Source organism: Sphaerodactylus townsendi, linkage group LG02, assembly GCF_021028975.2.
Source record: "Sphaerodactylus townsendi isolate TG3544 linkage group LG02, MPM_Stown_v2.3, whole genome shotgun sequence".
Lineage (NCBI taxonomy): Eukaryota > Metazoa > Chordata > Lepidosauria > Squamata > Sphaerodactylidae > Sphaerodactylus > Sphaerodactylus townsendi.
In genome coordinates this window covers 19594703-19610989 of record NC_059426.1, presented here as the reverse complement: position 1 = coordinate 19610989, position 16287 = coordinate 19594703, and the positions used below count along the sequence as shown (strand labels likewise).

At 43.0% G+C, this 16287-nt stretch overlaps 1 protein-coding gene across 1 annotated transcript in view; it reads left to right on the top strand.

Moving 5' to 3' along the window:
* The window catches only part of BMPR2 (bone morphogenetic protein receptor type 2), a 118602-nt gene that overhangs the window by 82546 nt on the left and 19769 nt on the right, over nucleotides 1–16287 (top strand). The window lies entirely within an intron of this gene.

Here is a 16287-nt window from a genome sequence, read left to right as displayed (position 1 = left end):
TCCTTTGCCCTTACCCGGCCTGGGACACACCCTGTCTAATGTTAACTATTTTAATCTTTACTGAGTGGTCATGGAGCAATGACCATTCTGCTGCTATTCACTTCAACAGTTTCATCAGCAGGAAATTCCATCACTCAGACCTGGAGGTGCTAGGAAAAAGCCTCTCAGATAAGGAATTCTTACCCAGCAGCCTTTTGCAATTGTCCTGCGATTTGCAGATTATTTGATGATGAGATTCTCTTTTTCCTTTCTGTACCAAATTTTAGAAAACATTGTTTAAAATATTTTGAAACAAAAACCTTTTGGGTTGATTCCAGTGTAGCACTTTCCTTCTCTGTAAGACTATGTCAGAATGCAAAATTCACATGGATTTTACAGGAAACATCTGTGAACAAGAATTTAGCATCCTGCTTTCTCAGTTAAGGTCAATCCATTTATCGGGTACTGTGTGGTTTCTGGACTGTATGGCCGTGTTCTAGCAGCATTCTCTCCTGACGTTTCGCCTGCATCTGTGGCTGGCATCTTCAGAGGATCTGACCAGTAACCTCAATGTGATAAGCGATGCTGGTGACCGTGTCCGGGGCTGCTCATCGGACATGGCCGAACCAGTGCAGGTGCCTCTCATTTTTGCCTCAGTGGGCACGATTCCAAATTGTTTGTGGACCATGTCATTGGTGATGTGGTCAAGGAGGGATACACCCAGTGTCCATTGAGTCATGCGCGTTTCCATGACATGGAGTCGTTTCTCAGCCACTTTCGATATGGGCCAGCACTCTGTCCCATAGAGCGCTATGGGGTGGACCATGGTCTTGTAGATTTTTTACTTCAGGTGTTTAAGCATTTTCTTATCGCAGAAAACACCAGTGATTCCCTTCTACCTCAGCCACGTCGCATTGACTCTCCCCCGTCTTTCACCATCAATGCTGCCCACACTCTGTAAGATCAAACCAAGGTACCGAAATGCATCTGTTTTCTTCAGATTGTCACCATTGACCTGGATCAAGCCCACACCAGGAGTCATTTCCAGATATTCAGTCTTTGCAGTGTTAAGGCGCAAGCCGAACTGACTAAGATGGTCGTTCCAGGCCTGCATCTGGTGCTGCAGTTCCACTCGAGTAGTGGTTACGATCATGACGTCGTCAGCGTAGAACAACATCCAGGGTACATATACATAAGAACATAAGAACATAAGAACAAGCCAGCTGGATCAGACCAGAGTCCATCTAGTCCAGCTCTCTGCTACTCGCAGTGGCCCACCAGGTGCCTTTGGGAGTTCACATGTAGGATGTGAAAGCAATGGCCTTCTGTGGCTGTTGCTCCCGAGCACCTGGACTGTTAAGGCATTTGCAATCTCAGATCAAAGAGGATCAAGATTGGTAGCCATAAATCGACTTCTCCTCCATAAATCTGTCCAAGCCCTTTTAAAGCTATCCAGGTTAGTGGCCATCACCACCTCCTGTGGCAGCATATTCCAAACACCAATCACACGTTGCGTGAAGAAGTGTTTCCTTTTATTAGTTCTAATTCTTCCCCCCAGCATTTTCAATGATGCCCCCTGGTTCTAGTATTGTGAGAAAGAGAGAAAAATGTCTCTCTGTCAACATTTTCTACCCCATGCATAATTTTATAGACTTCAATCATACCCCCTCAGCCGCCTCCTCTCCAAACTAAAGAGTCCCAAATGCTGCAGCCTCTCCTCATAGGGAAGGTGCTCCAGTCCCTCAATCATCCTCGTTGCCCTTCTCTGCACTTTTTCTATCTCTTCAATATCCTTTTTTGAGATGTGGCGACCAGAACTGAACACAGTACTCCAAGTGCGTTCGCACCACAGCTTTATATAAGGGCATGACAATCTTTTGCAGTTTATTCTCAATTCCTTTCCTGATTATCCCCAGCATAGAGTTTGCCTTTTTCACAGCTGCCATACATTGAGTTGACATTCCCATGGAACTATCAACTAAGACGCCCAAATCCCTTTCCTGGTCTGTGACTGATAGCACTGACCCCTGTAGCATGTATGTGAAGTTTGGATTTTTTGCCCCTATGTGCATCACTTTGCATTTTGCTACATTGAACTGCATTTGCCATTACTTAGCCCACTCGCCTAAGTTATGAAGGTCCGCTTGGAGCTCCTCGCAGTCCTTTGTGGTTCTCCACCACCCTACATAATTTGGTATCATCTGCAAACTTGGCCACCACGCTACCCACCTACTCCCAGGTCATTTATGAATAGGTTAAAGAGCACTGGTCCCAATACGGATCCTTGGGCGACACCACTCCCTACATCTCTCCATTGTGAGAATTTCCCATTTACACCCACTCTTTGCTTCCTGTTTCTCAACCAGTTTTTAATCCATAGGAGGACTTCCCCTCTTATTCCTTCATTGCTGAGTTTTCTCAATAGTCTCTGGTGAGGAACTTTGTCAAAAGCCTTTTGGAAATCAAAGTAGACAATGTCCACTGGTTCCCCTTATCCACATGCCTGTTTACATCCGCAAAGAACTCTAGTAAGTTTTTTAAAGACAGGATTTGCCTCTGCAAAAGCCATGCTGACTCTTTCTCAGCTTTGGAGGTCTTGCTTTTCTACATGTTTTATAATTTTAATTCTTTAATGACCAGATTTCTACCTAATTTACAGGAACAGGATGTCAAACTGAGCTGGCTTCCAGTAATTTCTCAGGTCCCTCCCTAGATCCTTTCTTAAAAGATTGGTGTGACATTGGCCATCTTCCAGTCTTCAGGGGATGGAGCCTGATTTCAAGGATAAGTTGCATATTAAAGTGAGAAGATCAGCAATTTCATGCTTGAGCTGGCCTTTAAGAACTCTTGGGTATAGATGCACAATCCCTGGGCCAAATAGGGATTTGGTAACATTTAGTTTATCAATGGCTGCCAGAACTTCTTCCTTATCTACCACTATCTTTTGTTAGTTCCTCGGATCTCAGCCTCCTAAGAAGCTTGGTTCAGGTGCAGGAATTTTTCTCCCTCACCTCCTCTTGGGTGAAGACAGATGCAAAGAATTCATTCAGCTTTTTTCTGCAATCTCCTGTCATCTTTTAGCACAGCCTTTGTTCCTTTGTCATCCCTAACTGGGCCCGCTACCGCTTCCCTTTGCTTTGGCTTTCCTGCTTTTTTGATGTACTTTGAAGGAACTACTTTGTACATGTTGCTGGTTTTGATGTTCACAGCCATGTGTTCCTCATAATCCTTTTTTGCCTCCCTTACAGCTAACTTGCTTCTCTTTTGCCACCATTTGTGTTCTCTCTGGTATTCTTTATCAGTTAAGTTGGACTTCCATTTTCTAAAAGACATCTTTTTTTTTCCTAATAATTTCCTCAACGTCCCTTGTTAACCATGGTGGCTTTCTTTTGGACTGGGCGCTGCCTTTCCTAACCTGCGGAACACATTCCAGCTGAGCTTTTGTGACTGTGTTTTTAAATAACCTCCAAGCATCTTGGACATTTTTGACTCTCTTGATTTTCCCTTGAAATACATAATATACATAACATCTATATGACAAGATAATTGATGTGAGACACTGTGGATATATTTCCAAAAGTTTTGGAAAGAGAATGCAACCTTGGAACTGTCTTCTTGCATGAGCAAATGTGAGGAGTAAGAACTGCGGATAGGCCAACAAGACAGGGGAGTTTTTTTAATATCACCCATTACATTGGGCAATAGGTCCTTAGTCTCACTGAGTCTGCCGGCATTTGGGAATTTTTGAGAAAGGACTATACGGGTAGGGCTGGTCACAAAATGGTTGCTGGGGGGCAGAGTCCTTTGCTTTAGGGAAAAGGTGCTTTTTGGTTTCAGTTGTCTGTGAAAGGGAAAGGTTTGCTCCCAGGTTGGCCCTAGAGAGAAATTTCCAGGCTCAAAAACGTCAGCAAGTCTGAACCCATGCGAAACTGAGGACAGAACTGCTTTTGTTAATCAATCAGATGGTAAGGAGTGACCAGATGCTATCTGTGGAGTTGTTGGGGGTTTTTTTGGTCTGTTCAAGATACTTTGGATTTTATCCTCCAAGAACTGAGAAGCAAATGAGTCCCAGAGAATAGTGCCATAGCTGCTAAGCTGTAAATCATCATTTTAGGATATGTATGTATGTATTTAGACCCTTTATTAGCCACCTTTCTATCTTTAGGAACTTAAGATGGTTACAATGTAAATAAAATTCATTAAAACCAGTAGTTTAAATAAAGACAATAAAATAAACTAAAACCAGTAGTTTAAAATCAGTCATTTAAAACTGCTGATAGGCAACAGAACTCAAACTAATCAAATGTCATTGTGAATAAAAGTGCCTCTTAACGGTTGAAAGTGAGAGACTAGTTTTTTTTCTTGACATTGAAATGATAGCTGGATCTGAGGAAGGGGACACACTGAGATTGATAATAGAGAAAGACAACCAGGAGAGGCAATCCTTCGAGCTTCCCACTCCTAAAACATGCTCATTGCAAAAATACTCTATATCCACCTCTTATAAAACTTTAATGCCATGTTTCACCTCCCTGAATACTTTTTCTGCCCACCGAGCATTTATGTTGGCCCATTTTAATATCTTTCCATCAAATGTGACATGTGGCAAATATTTGCAAGTGAGAGACTTTGCCTACAATTCAGGGGTCTGCAACCTGTGGCTTTCCAGATGTTCATGGACTAAAAAATCCCATCAGCCCCTGCCAGCATGGTCGATTGGCCATGCTGGTAGGGACTGATGGGAATTGTAGTCCATGAACATCTGGAGAGCCGCAGGTTGCAGACCCCTGGCCTACATGGATGCAGTGTTCCAGACACACTGATCCATTTACCTACAGATTGTAACGAATATCAGCACCAACTTATTCCTCTAAGACATAATCTTGTTAAAATAAATAGTGCGCATCTAAAAGGTGACCAGTTGGCCAAATTCTTGCTGAGTGACAGAAACCAGATAGCGACAGAAATAGTAGCAAACTTCTTAGATGGTTATGAAACTAAATGTTCTTGCACATGAAGAAGCCACGCAAATTCTTGCCAATTCTTCTAGTTTAGAATGAATTACTGAAATGTTCCTATTCAAATGTTAACTTAATAGCTGGGTAATACTGTGAAGTGTGTTTTATTCTGAAGTTTTATCATATTGTGTGACGTTTTTGTTACATGCCATTAAAGGTTACTTGACCCTGACATCTTTCACAGTCTATTGAAAGTCTTGGACACCAAAGAATCACATGAGCCAGATTCTTAATGGACTTATGGTTAGAAGAGCAGACTCATTATATGGGGTCTCATTATAATGACCTCTTACCACTGCCAGTTGAAATATCCAAACATGCGTTAGTAAAAGCCTTTCTATACTCACAGTTTGACAAATCAGTAAAATAGGCTGGGAGAGTTACCGTATATACTCGCGTATAAGCTGAGTTTTTCAGCCCTGTTTAAAGGCTGAGAAAAGCCCCCTCAGCTTATACGCGAGTCACCATTTTCTATTAATCACAAGGAGGCTGGGGGTGGGGCCGGGACAACCTCCCTGCCCCCCGAAGCCGCTTGTTGCTGCCCTCATCGAGGGTGAAGGGGGAACCCCGAGGCACCCTGGCTGGCTGGACTTCGTCAAACCCCAGGAGGCAGAGGGAGCTCCTTATTTGGGCAGTGACTCCCCCTGATGTCACTGCCCAAATAAGGAGCTCCCTCTGCCTCCCAGCTTACCACGGCTTATACCCAAGTCAATAAGTTTCCCCAGGTTTGTGCAATAAAATTAGGTGCCTTGGCTTATACACAAGTATATACGGTAAATGGAGTGGGGGGGGGGGATGCTGCTTACAAAGAGAGGCAGTTCTCAGAGTACCTAGAAATCCAATGTCCACTTGGACACTTCTTTCCAGCAATCTTTTTTTATTGAATATTTATCTGCAAGAAACCAATCCTCCTTAGATATTCCTTTGATAATCCAAGTTTGGCCACTACATTCAGTATATTCTCCATAAGCTAAAGTTAAGCTTACCGGAGGCAGACAAAATCGAACACCTTAAAGTAAGCTGGGAATTGTATCAGATGCCAGTGTAATTGCTATAATATTGGGATCTCATGATCACAGTAACTGGCCCCAACCAGCAGTCTAGCTACAGCGTTCTGCACTAGCTGTAGCCTCCAAACGTTATTCAAGGGTAGCCCCAAGTAGAGTGCATTGCAGTAGTCCAGTATACATATAACTAAGACTTGGAACACTGTGGCTAGGTCAAAGACCATTATGACAAGCAGAACTTCCATTCTGTGAACCTGACTTTTCACGGATAGCATAACCCCATCCAATATAGGCAAGACCAGAAGTCCCTGTTCTGCCTTTCTACTAACCAAGAGCACCTCTGTCTTATCAGAATTGTTCATTCTCATTTAGCTTGTTTCAGCTTGTTCATTCTCAATTAGGCCATTGCTGCCTTCAAGTGCCAGTTCAGTACATCAGCAGGCTTGTCAGAAGTAGGTGGGAAAGAAAGGTAGAGCTGTATGTCATCTGCCTATTGGTGATACCACAGCCCAGACCTCCTGGTGACCTCTCGCAGTGGTTTCATGTAGCTTTTAAACAGCATTGGGGGGGGGGGTAAGATGGAGCCCTGCAGACTATAGAGACTAATATTGTAGGGTAGTTACTTCTGTAGAATTTTCTAGGTTGGCACAATGACTAATGCATTGTCAAGGGTTTTCATCCTTTTTTGAGTCTGAGCGCAATTGGAATTTTGACACAGGGTTGTGGATACAACCACAAAATGGCTGCCGCAAAAGACAGAGCCAAACACAAAATGGCTTCCACAGGAGACGGAGCCAATGACAAAATGTCAGGAAGTGTGGACATGTTTAACTCCAATAGTAACACTTGAGCATATAGGCAGAAGTTCTGTTTATCAGGATGTCTTTTAAGATAAATGTATTGTTTAAGACTGTTTTCTTACATGCGCACAGCCTACCTTCAGTCACGCATTGAAGATCTTTGTGCTGTGGTAGCAACTGCTGAAAGCACTTTTTAGAAATCTGCTTAGCCAATCAAATCCTTGCTGGGCCCTGCCCACTTTCTAAAACCACTTAACAGGTGCCAGGAAAGGTGGGGGGGGGGCACAAAGGTTCCCACTGGTGCCACGTTTGGAACACCTGCTTAAGGGAACACATTGGATTGAAAGTGCAAGAAATTGGATGATATTTTGTAATGTGAATTTATGTTTGATAAGTTAGCCAGGTTTTTCCCCTGTCAGCTCTGTTTAACTTGTACCAAGGTTGGCTCTACTTTTCTTGATGTGATTAGTAATAAACTACACTTAATTAAAGTTAGTTCAAATCAGCTTACATTATTAAATTGAAGGGAAATTCTACCAAGTTCTCCAGAATGGAACTATAATCTAGCCATCGAAAAAGCTGAGTCATAAGTATAGGGTGATGATTTGACAGCCTGAAAATTGGTACCTTTTCATATTTTGACATTCAGGGTTTTTTGTTTTAATGTTGATCACAAAACATAGTACATAAAAATATTAGGTTGTGTTGTATGAAATTCAGGGCCTTCCAAATTAAAATAGGCTATCTCAGGGGTCTGCAACCTGCGGCTCTCCAGATGTTCATGGACTACAATTCCCAGCAGGGGCTGATGGGAATTGTAGTCCATGAACATCTGGAGAGCTGCAGGTTACAGACCCCTGGGCTAGCTAGTTTTATCAAAGTAATTAGGCTGCTTAGGACCAAAACAGTATTGTGGTATCTCTGTCCTTTAGAGTGAGCAGCTATCTCTGGAACAGCTTTGGGACAGCTGTAAGACAGTGATTGCCATATTGAAAATATGTCATGCCTGAACATAGGTGCATTTAGAAGGCAGTGTAATAATTTTCTGATGATTTGGAAAGAAACCATTTTGTTGTTAGTGCTTTCTATGTATATTGTATTTCAACCAAAGCAATATGGGGAGAAGTCATCTTGGTTTATAACAGCTTGACTTCACCTGAAAACCTTTTCGGGACTACCAGTAAGTAACAAAAAGATATAATTTAGTTGAGGCTCTGTTGGGTAAAATATAATATGATATAATAGCTGCAATGGAATCAGTTTAACCATATTTTTGCAGAGTTGCAAAAAGTAAGTTATTCCTATAAGGCCCAGTTGTAGCGGCTTTCCTGGGTCACAAAAATTATCTCCCCTATAATTAAGTTGTGCCTATAAATAGTTAGAAACAGGGAATGTCCAAAAATATATAACATGATCATGTTTATAGTGTAAAGCTATGAGATCTACTGCTATTTTCATAGTTTTTTTTTCAATTTATACTTTGTTTTCAAGTTGCTCTAGACTTTATTTTTGTACATCTCTTTCAGTACTGATGGACTGAAAAAGTGACTGGAATATGTATTGAAATAAAATTACAACAGACTTGTTGAGTTTATGGGTAAAAATAGTTGCTTGAAGGGATAGTAGAGGCATGGCTTGTTTCTCTTTCTTGGGATTGCTGCTGTCTCATCTCTGTCCACAAAAGCATATAGAGGACACCCCACATCTCTGACAAAGGGAGCTTTGCCCCTTGAAAGCTTATGTTGGTTTCTAAGGTGCTACTGGACTTCATGCTAGCCCAACCCACATCAGACTCTCTAAACCAAAGCAGGCTACCTGATCACAGATGTTTCAATCTCAGTTGGGGAGGATGTTCACATGTCCCAAGCAATAGACACCCTATCATAATTTTTCTCTTGCATTCAATATCTATAGGTTTGCCAGGCCCCAGGAACAGGGGATCCCCTCTCTAGGCACCCCCAGCACCAAAAAGCTAGCCAGTGGGGAACTTACTGGCAGCAAAAGGAGGCCTAGGTCTTCGTGGCTGGTAGTGCAGTGATACCACTTCCAGCATGCACCAGAAGTGATGTCATCATGTCACTGACGACGCAGAGAGGCTCTTGCATTTGGGCAAAAACTCTATGGTATAAGTCAGTATGATACTGGTATTCAGCATGTAAATGTCTATATCCAATGCTGCCCCTTTCTGCAACTTCCCAAGGCAGCTTGTTCTGTCTGACCTTTGTTGTGTGCCTAGAAGGATCTTCACATACACTGCACTAATCAAATAAATCCCACTGGTACTTTTGGTTTACTTCCAGTGTTAGATATTGCCTGGCATCATGTTTTCTGATATGGTAATTTGTTCTTTGTGGAAAATATATGGCTGTTGAAGTGGCCTATGAGGCCTATCTTTCAGACTGAAAGGGCAAGCACAAATACTAGATGTGAGCAGTAACCATGATAAGGAGTCATGGACTGTGTCATCAAATCGAGTCTGAGATTTTAAGGTGGGATAACCTTGCGTAACTGTTCTTGCATCCTGTGGTTTCATAGACATGAGACATGCTGTGCTGTACACATTCTAGGTAATATTTAAAAGACCATGTGCTATATTGAATCTATCACTGGATGCAGGATGCAGTTGCAGATTTGCTGAAAAGTTTCTGAAAAGGAGGCCTCCAGTTCCAGTAAGATGGGGACTGTTCTCATGCTGGAGGAAGCTTGGCTGAATGTCAATTGCCGGGTTAAGAAAGGATTCTGTAAAGTGTGCTGTCGAGTCGCAAATGACTCATGGTGATGCCATGAAGTTCCAAACTCATGGGGGTTTCTAGGCAAAGAGACGCTCAGAGGTGGCTTGCCATTGCCTTCCTCTGCACTGCAGCCCCAGTCTTTTTTTGATGGTCTCCCAATCATCATCTGATCATGCAATCATCTAATAAATGTACGTACCAATTGGAAGTTTCATGGAGTCTCTATTAAAAGGACCTGCAACAACCTCTGTGTAATCTAGTGCCATTAAGAGAGGAAGTATCCACTAAGTTGCTTTGCCATCCTGTTCTGCTGAAATAAGTTTTCTATATTCCAAGCCCTTTTGGCTCAATATCTCAGTGGCATTCCAGAGGCTCCCAATTGCATCCTGCCTGATAACTCTCCTCTTTTGTCAGGATACTTATGTTGTATTAAAAATTCGATTCAGTTCCTGCATACAGAGACACCAATTCCAGGAAAGTCTTTTTTTCCATACACTTGTGATTTTGATATTTGTGGTTTGATATTTTGGTTATCCAGGCAATTTACGATAGCTTCCATGCCTCTTACCCTGTTTCCCCGAATATAAGACATCCCCCAAAAATAAGACATAGTAGAGGTTTTGCTGAAGTGCAAAATATAAGGCATCCCCCGAAAGTAAGACATAGCAAAGTTTTTGTTTGGAAGTATGCCCGACGAACAGAACACAGAAAAAAATAAGACATCCCCTGAAAATAAGACATAGCACATCTTTGGGAGCAAAATTTAATATAAGACACGGTCTTATATTCGGGGAAACACGGTAGTAGGACTTCCGACTTCCCTAATTTCGTGACGTTAATTTAACGTCATGTATCCTCTTAGAACAGAGATTCTAGGATGAGAGTTTGTTTCCCATCCAGTTGCTTGAATTTATTTCAATCCCATCATACATTTATATTCTGACTGCGATTATACTCTCAGCTTTATCTTTTTCCTTCTTCCCCTGATGTCAAGTAGGACTAGCAGCAAGTGCATGCCTCCACCTTAGCATCACAAAAACTCACTTTTCTTATCCATAAAATCATGCATTTATTAGATTTGTATTCTTGTCAACCTGTGAGCTGAGCTGAGCTATCAGCATTTTAATATCCTCCTTGGTCTGTCTTCCTCACATACACCCCCAGACACACTCTTATAGAATAATGAAATAAAATGTCCAACCAAATGTCATCCTGGTTTTGTTTTTTTCTTCCACTCCACCGTAACAAAAACTCTCTCAAAACCAAGGGTTGCCTCCTGGTTTTCATCTTTCAGTTCTTCTCACACCACTTTCTTGCCCAGCTGATCTAAGATTGAGTATGTATAGTTTGCCCTGACTTGACTGGCCAGGGCTAGCCCAATCTTAAGAAATCTCAGAACCTAAGCAGGGTCGGTCAGTTAGTTTGGGATTACTATGCCGAGTCAGGCAACAGCAAACCACCTCTGTTAGCCTCTTGCCTTGAAAACTGTATGGGGTCAAGACAAGAATACAAATCTAATAAATGCATGATTTTATGGATAAGAAAAGTGAGTTTTTGTGATGCTAAGGTGGAGGCATGCACTTGCCGCTAGTTCTACTTGACATCAGGGGAAGATGGAAAAAGATAAAGCTGAACCGCAGTCAGAATATAAATGTATGATGGGATTGAAATAAATTCAAGCAACTGGATGGGAAACAAACTGTCATCCTAGAATCCCTGTTCTAAGAGGATACATGACATTAAATTAACATCACGAAATTAGGGAAGTCGGAAGTCGTACTAAGAGGCATGGAAGCTATCATAAATTGCCATAAGTCGGCTGCGACTTGGTAGCACTTCTCCTACACATGTTGTTTGTAAGCAAACTGAAGATGCACCCTGCTTTCCCAGGCTTCATCAAACATTTTGGGTTGACATTTGACAGCTGCCTGCAGGGCCTTTCTCAGCGTTGTAGGAACTTATGTGAAGCTGTATATGTAACTTACAGTTGGCAAGATGATGGTACTTGGCTGCTTTACTCTGCAGCCTTTCAAACATCCAACAATGTGGAAGTATCCAGTGCACAGTACAACAGATTGTTGTCCAGCTATTGCTGCTTCTCATCTACAGGTGCTTCAACAAGGGGGGATGGATAGGAGTTTAGAGATAGGCAGGTGCAGACTTGGGTTTTGCCACCTGATCTACCCGTTCACAGACACATGCTGAGCTCTTTTACCTGTAGAACAGTGAGTAGAACAAATTAGGTAAAAAACAATATAGAATAAGTATAAAACAAGCAGCATTAGCAATTCAGCCAGCTGATTAACTCACTTCTTGACATTTTGGAAACATTTCTCAATAGTTCAAGCTTACCCTTGTAGACGGCTGTAATTAATTTAATTGCTCCTTGAAACATCAGAAGGAAATGAATGTCTAGAACACTATCAGTACAATTGCAAAATTCTGTGTATGCAGGAAAAAGGTATGATTATTGCATGAAAGTACATTTTAGAATGATGAGGACCTTTGGCCCTCACTTCCATGTGAGACAAAAAAACAGTGGGTCAGAAGGGAATAGCATCTGGGAATTTCCCCCTCTCCACAATTGACTCTTGATAGAATTCTAGATCAGTAAACCCAGGAATCTGTCATTCTGCTTTATGGTAATGCTATCACTAGTAAAGCCTTGATTCACCACACCCACTATTGGTTTGTGTTTGTAGTACTGTAGAGTGAGAGATTCTTCCATCTTATTCCCTCCCGCTGGTCCTCCTTGTTCTGCTCTTTCAGAGACAGATGCTTCTTTATCTACCTTTGAGTGGCCTACAATATTGTCAAAGTTGGGGGTGGGTGATGTTCACTTTAAGATTGTAATTTCATATAACCACAGTCAAAGAGATGTTAATCTTTGCTAGTGGCTCTTCAGGGCTTCTGATGAACATAGAAATGACTCAAAAGGGAAACAGGATAGTGCGTGAGAAGAAAGAAATTTGCCTACAGGAATACAGCTTGTCAGGAGAGCGCCAGAACTTAAATGTATATTCCCATTAAAACCATGAAAGGGAGAAGTTAATAGAGTGTGAGTGTATAATACAGTGATCAAGGTAACAGAAAATCAAGATTCATGATGTGTTAGATGGTCTGTCTCTGCCACGGTTCAGATGGTGAAGTGGATTCCGTACAACCCATTACTATCACCGAGTAGCTATCCCTGTTGCAGAGGGAAGAGCTGCCTAAAATGGCTGCCGTTGAATAATTGCCGGGTTGGTGTAACAACTGCGGAAGAACAAAACAATCCTCTTGCTACCCATGACAATGCTACATCTTGCTATCTTTTGAATATGTGTTTAAACTAATAATCGTGACTAGCAATCTAGGACATGCTGCAAGTACAATGAAACTGCTTCCATTTAATTAAAGTCAGAATAATCCTTTGATCTACAGAGGGAGCTTCTGAATAATAAAGATTTCTCAACATGGCTGCTTTAGAGAATATCTAAACTGGAAGGAAAAAATTTGGATTAGGGACTTTAGCTTGAGTACTTACGCCTTTGTGAGCCTCTTAACCCACAGTTAGCAAAACGTATGGCATTTTGTAGCATAAATTAGTTAGAATTAAACCTTCTAAACTCAGGGCCTCTAGCAGTTATTAAGGCTGGTAGGGCCTCTATAATTTTCTGAAGCTAGTTGATTAGCTGTATATTGAACATGAAGTCATCACAGTGGGGGGGGGGGGGGAAATCAGCCATACCCAGAAAATCAGCTTATGCTTCTGAATGTTAGACAATGACAGGATTAGGGATAAGTTTAAACTTCATTTCATCTTCTTCAAATCAGAAATCGGATTTCCAGAAACCATTCTTAGAGCTTAGGAGGTATTCTATTTTTTCCCCTTTGAGATTCTCATTAATATTGGATCTCATAATACCAGTGTAATAATAATAGATCTTTTGAATCTGGATGCATTGTTTGTAGAGAAGCTAATTGTAAGATGTTTGTTCTTAGAGGGTAGTTTTGTTGGTCTTCAGTAAAACATGTAGATTAGAGTCCTCTAAAAGCTCAGAGGCCATCAGCTTTCGGGAGTCAAACCCTCTTGATCAGATAGAAGATTGTGTGTTACGCAAAGGCCAGTTAGATGCTGACTTCATTCCTGAAGTAGCCTAATGCAGCCTAAACTTCTTTAAATGAAAATATGAATAATTAAACAATTACGTGTTTAGAGAATTGGGTTAGAGGGCTGCAGCCTGATTAGATTAGATTTGCAGTTGTTGCTGAAGTACGTCCACGAGGGGCTGATAAGAACGGAAGGACGCCAGAATATATATTGCCGGTGTCTGTTACTAAGGGGAAGGTGGCAGAAGCAGGTTAGAAAGTCTGTAGTAAAAGCTAGCAAAGCGCATTTGAAGGAGAGGCGAAGAAGGAGTTGTTTATCCTAGTCCAGGGGTCTGCAACCTGCAACCTGCAACCAATTGACCATGCTGGCAGGGGCTGATGGGCATTGTAGTCCATGAACATCTGGAGAGCCACAGGTTGCAGACCCCTGTGACCTAGTCAGAAGAGAGTCCATGACTGGTCCCTTCTTTTGGGGCACTCTGCAGTCTAGATCCTTCCAAAATAGGTTTCTCAAGCCTGGGTGGGCAATTCTTGGGACATGGACTGGAGCTTGAGGCTGGAGACTTGGAGCCGCGGCATAGAGCCAGAGCTTGGAACACAGGGATTCTGCCTGCGGAATTGGCTGATCCAGCAAGATTGTCTTTCTAAGCCTCAACCTAAATAGGCCAGGAGGATGTTGGTCCCAGTTGCCCTACAGACAGGTGGTTCACTCCTGAGGCTGCTCTGTGGCCAGGATACTGCGAGGAAGCCCCGTCATTGGTGCTCTGTTCTATTGCCTCAATTGGATGGTATGCAGCCGGTCTGGCATTTCATCTTCTTGTGCCTCCTTAGCCTGGGCCTTCTTATGCTGCCATTCCTGTAGAACAGGAGTGGGCCCTGGAGAGCTTCAGGCCAAGGTTTGAGTCCTGCCTGGTGGGGGCTTGGAGACCATTTTGGGGGCTGGTGAAAAGGTTTCCTTTGCAGGTTCTGTCCGTGTAGCCTTTGCTGCTTCTGGTACCTTGTCAGTGGGTACCTCTTCAGTGCCAGGCTTTCCCTGTTCCCTTTGGTCCGCCTCAGTTACTGACCTTGGCTCCTTGGGTTGCTTCCCTGAGGAATAGAAGTTGTAGTCACAGAGCATGGGGAGAATTCCCTGAGGAATAGAAGTTGCAGTCACAGAGCATGGGGAGAATTCCCTGAATAAACGGGTGATCGTGTCCTCCTGCATATAATTGATGGATATTGTGAGAGCTGTGCACTGTAAAGAACCCAAAAGAAGAGTTTGAATTTATTCCCCGCCTTTCTGTCCTTTTAAGGCAGCTTACAAACTCCTTTTCCCTTGGTCTCCCCACAACTACCATGTGAGGTAGGTGAGGTAGGTGGGGCTGAGAGAGTTCTGAACAAATTGTGACTAGCCCAAGGTCACACCCATCAGGCTTCATGTGTAGGAGCAGAGAAGCAAACCTGGTTCACCAGATAGGAGTTTGCCACTCATGTGGAGGAGTGGGGAATCAAACCGGGTTCTCCAGATTAGAGCCCACCACTACACCATCCTAACAGCTAGCTGTGTCCTATACCCAGAGGTGGGATCCAGCAGGTTCTCACAGGTTTCTGAGAGTAGGTTACTAATTATTTGTGTGTGCCGAGAGGGGGTTACTAATTGGTGATTTTGCCACGTGATTTTTGCCTTAGTTACGCCCCTCCTCTGCTCCTCAGCAGTAGCGTGCAGAACTTGAACCGGTCTAGCAGGAGGTGCACCGGCGTGCGTGGCAGCCTGCACCTGCATGCATTCGTTTCCCGCCCAAGGACTGGCGCAGCGGCTGCGTCTTTGCCACAGCCCAGCAATGCCCCACCCCTGGAATGCCCGGCCACGCCCCTTTCATGCCCCACCCAGCCCCATTGGCGCTACGCCACTATTTGAATCCCACCACCATGGGAACCTATTACTAAAATTTTTGGATCCCACCACTGCCTATACCTAGTGCGGGATGGGGAGGCAATAAGATGTGCTTCCGCCTCAGTCGCCCTTTCTTCTTTCACAGTTGGGCGAAAAGGAAATAGCTCAGTGCTCAACAGTTCTAAAGTCAACTGTGTGAGGAAGATGGAAGATGCAGACTGTGTGTGTGAAAGAAAGACCTTATTTCGAGTTAGGAGGGGAGGAATTAAATATGCCTCTTCTTGTGAGTGACGGGTTGTGTGGGGATTCACAGATGGAGGTTGCATTCGCTAGAAAACCTAACTTAGGCTGGGGCAGAAGTGAACTGGGGATCTTTCTCTGGCACCCCTGTGCGTGCCGGAGAGGAGAAAATTTGCCCTCTTTTTGAACCATGCGGAAATACTTCCCCAAAATATTCCCTACAAGTGCAAGAAAGCTGGGAGCTGATAATCAGGAATGCTTGTATCATTTCTGAATCATGTTGTTAGAATTGGCTAATATTTTAAACTACTTGAAAATATTCTCAAAAATCCACTGCATTTAGCTTTTTAAAAGTAGGTCGGACTAACAGGGCGATCTTAAGAACACTGCCCTGGGGATAATATGGGTGTTTCTTCTGTGTGGACCTGCTTCAGGTTGCCCCTTCTATGTACTGTGAGCGAGCAGAGTGTTTTGCTTTGCTTTTTTAAAGTTAGCAAGCATCCCGGCAAAGGTGAAAAGCTGTGTGCCGGGCTTGTTCCTTTGGCT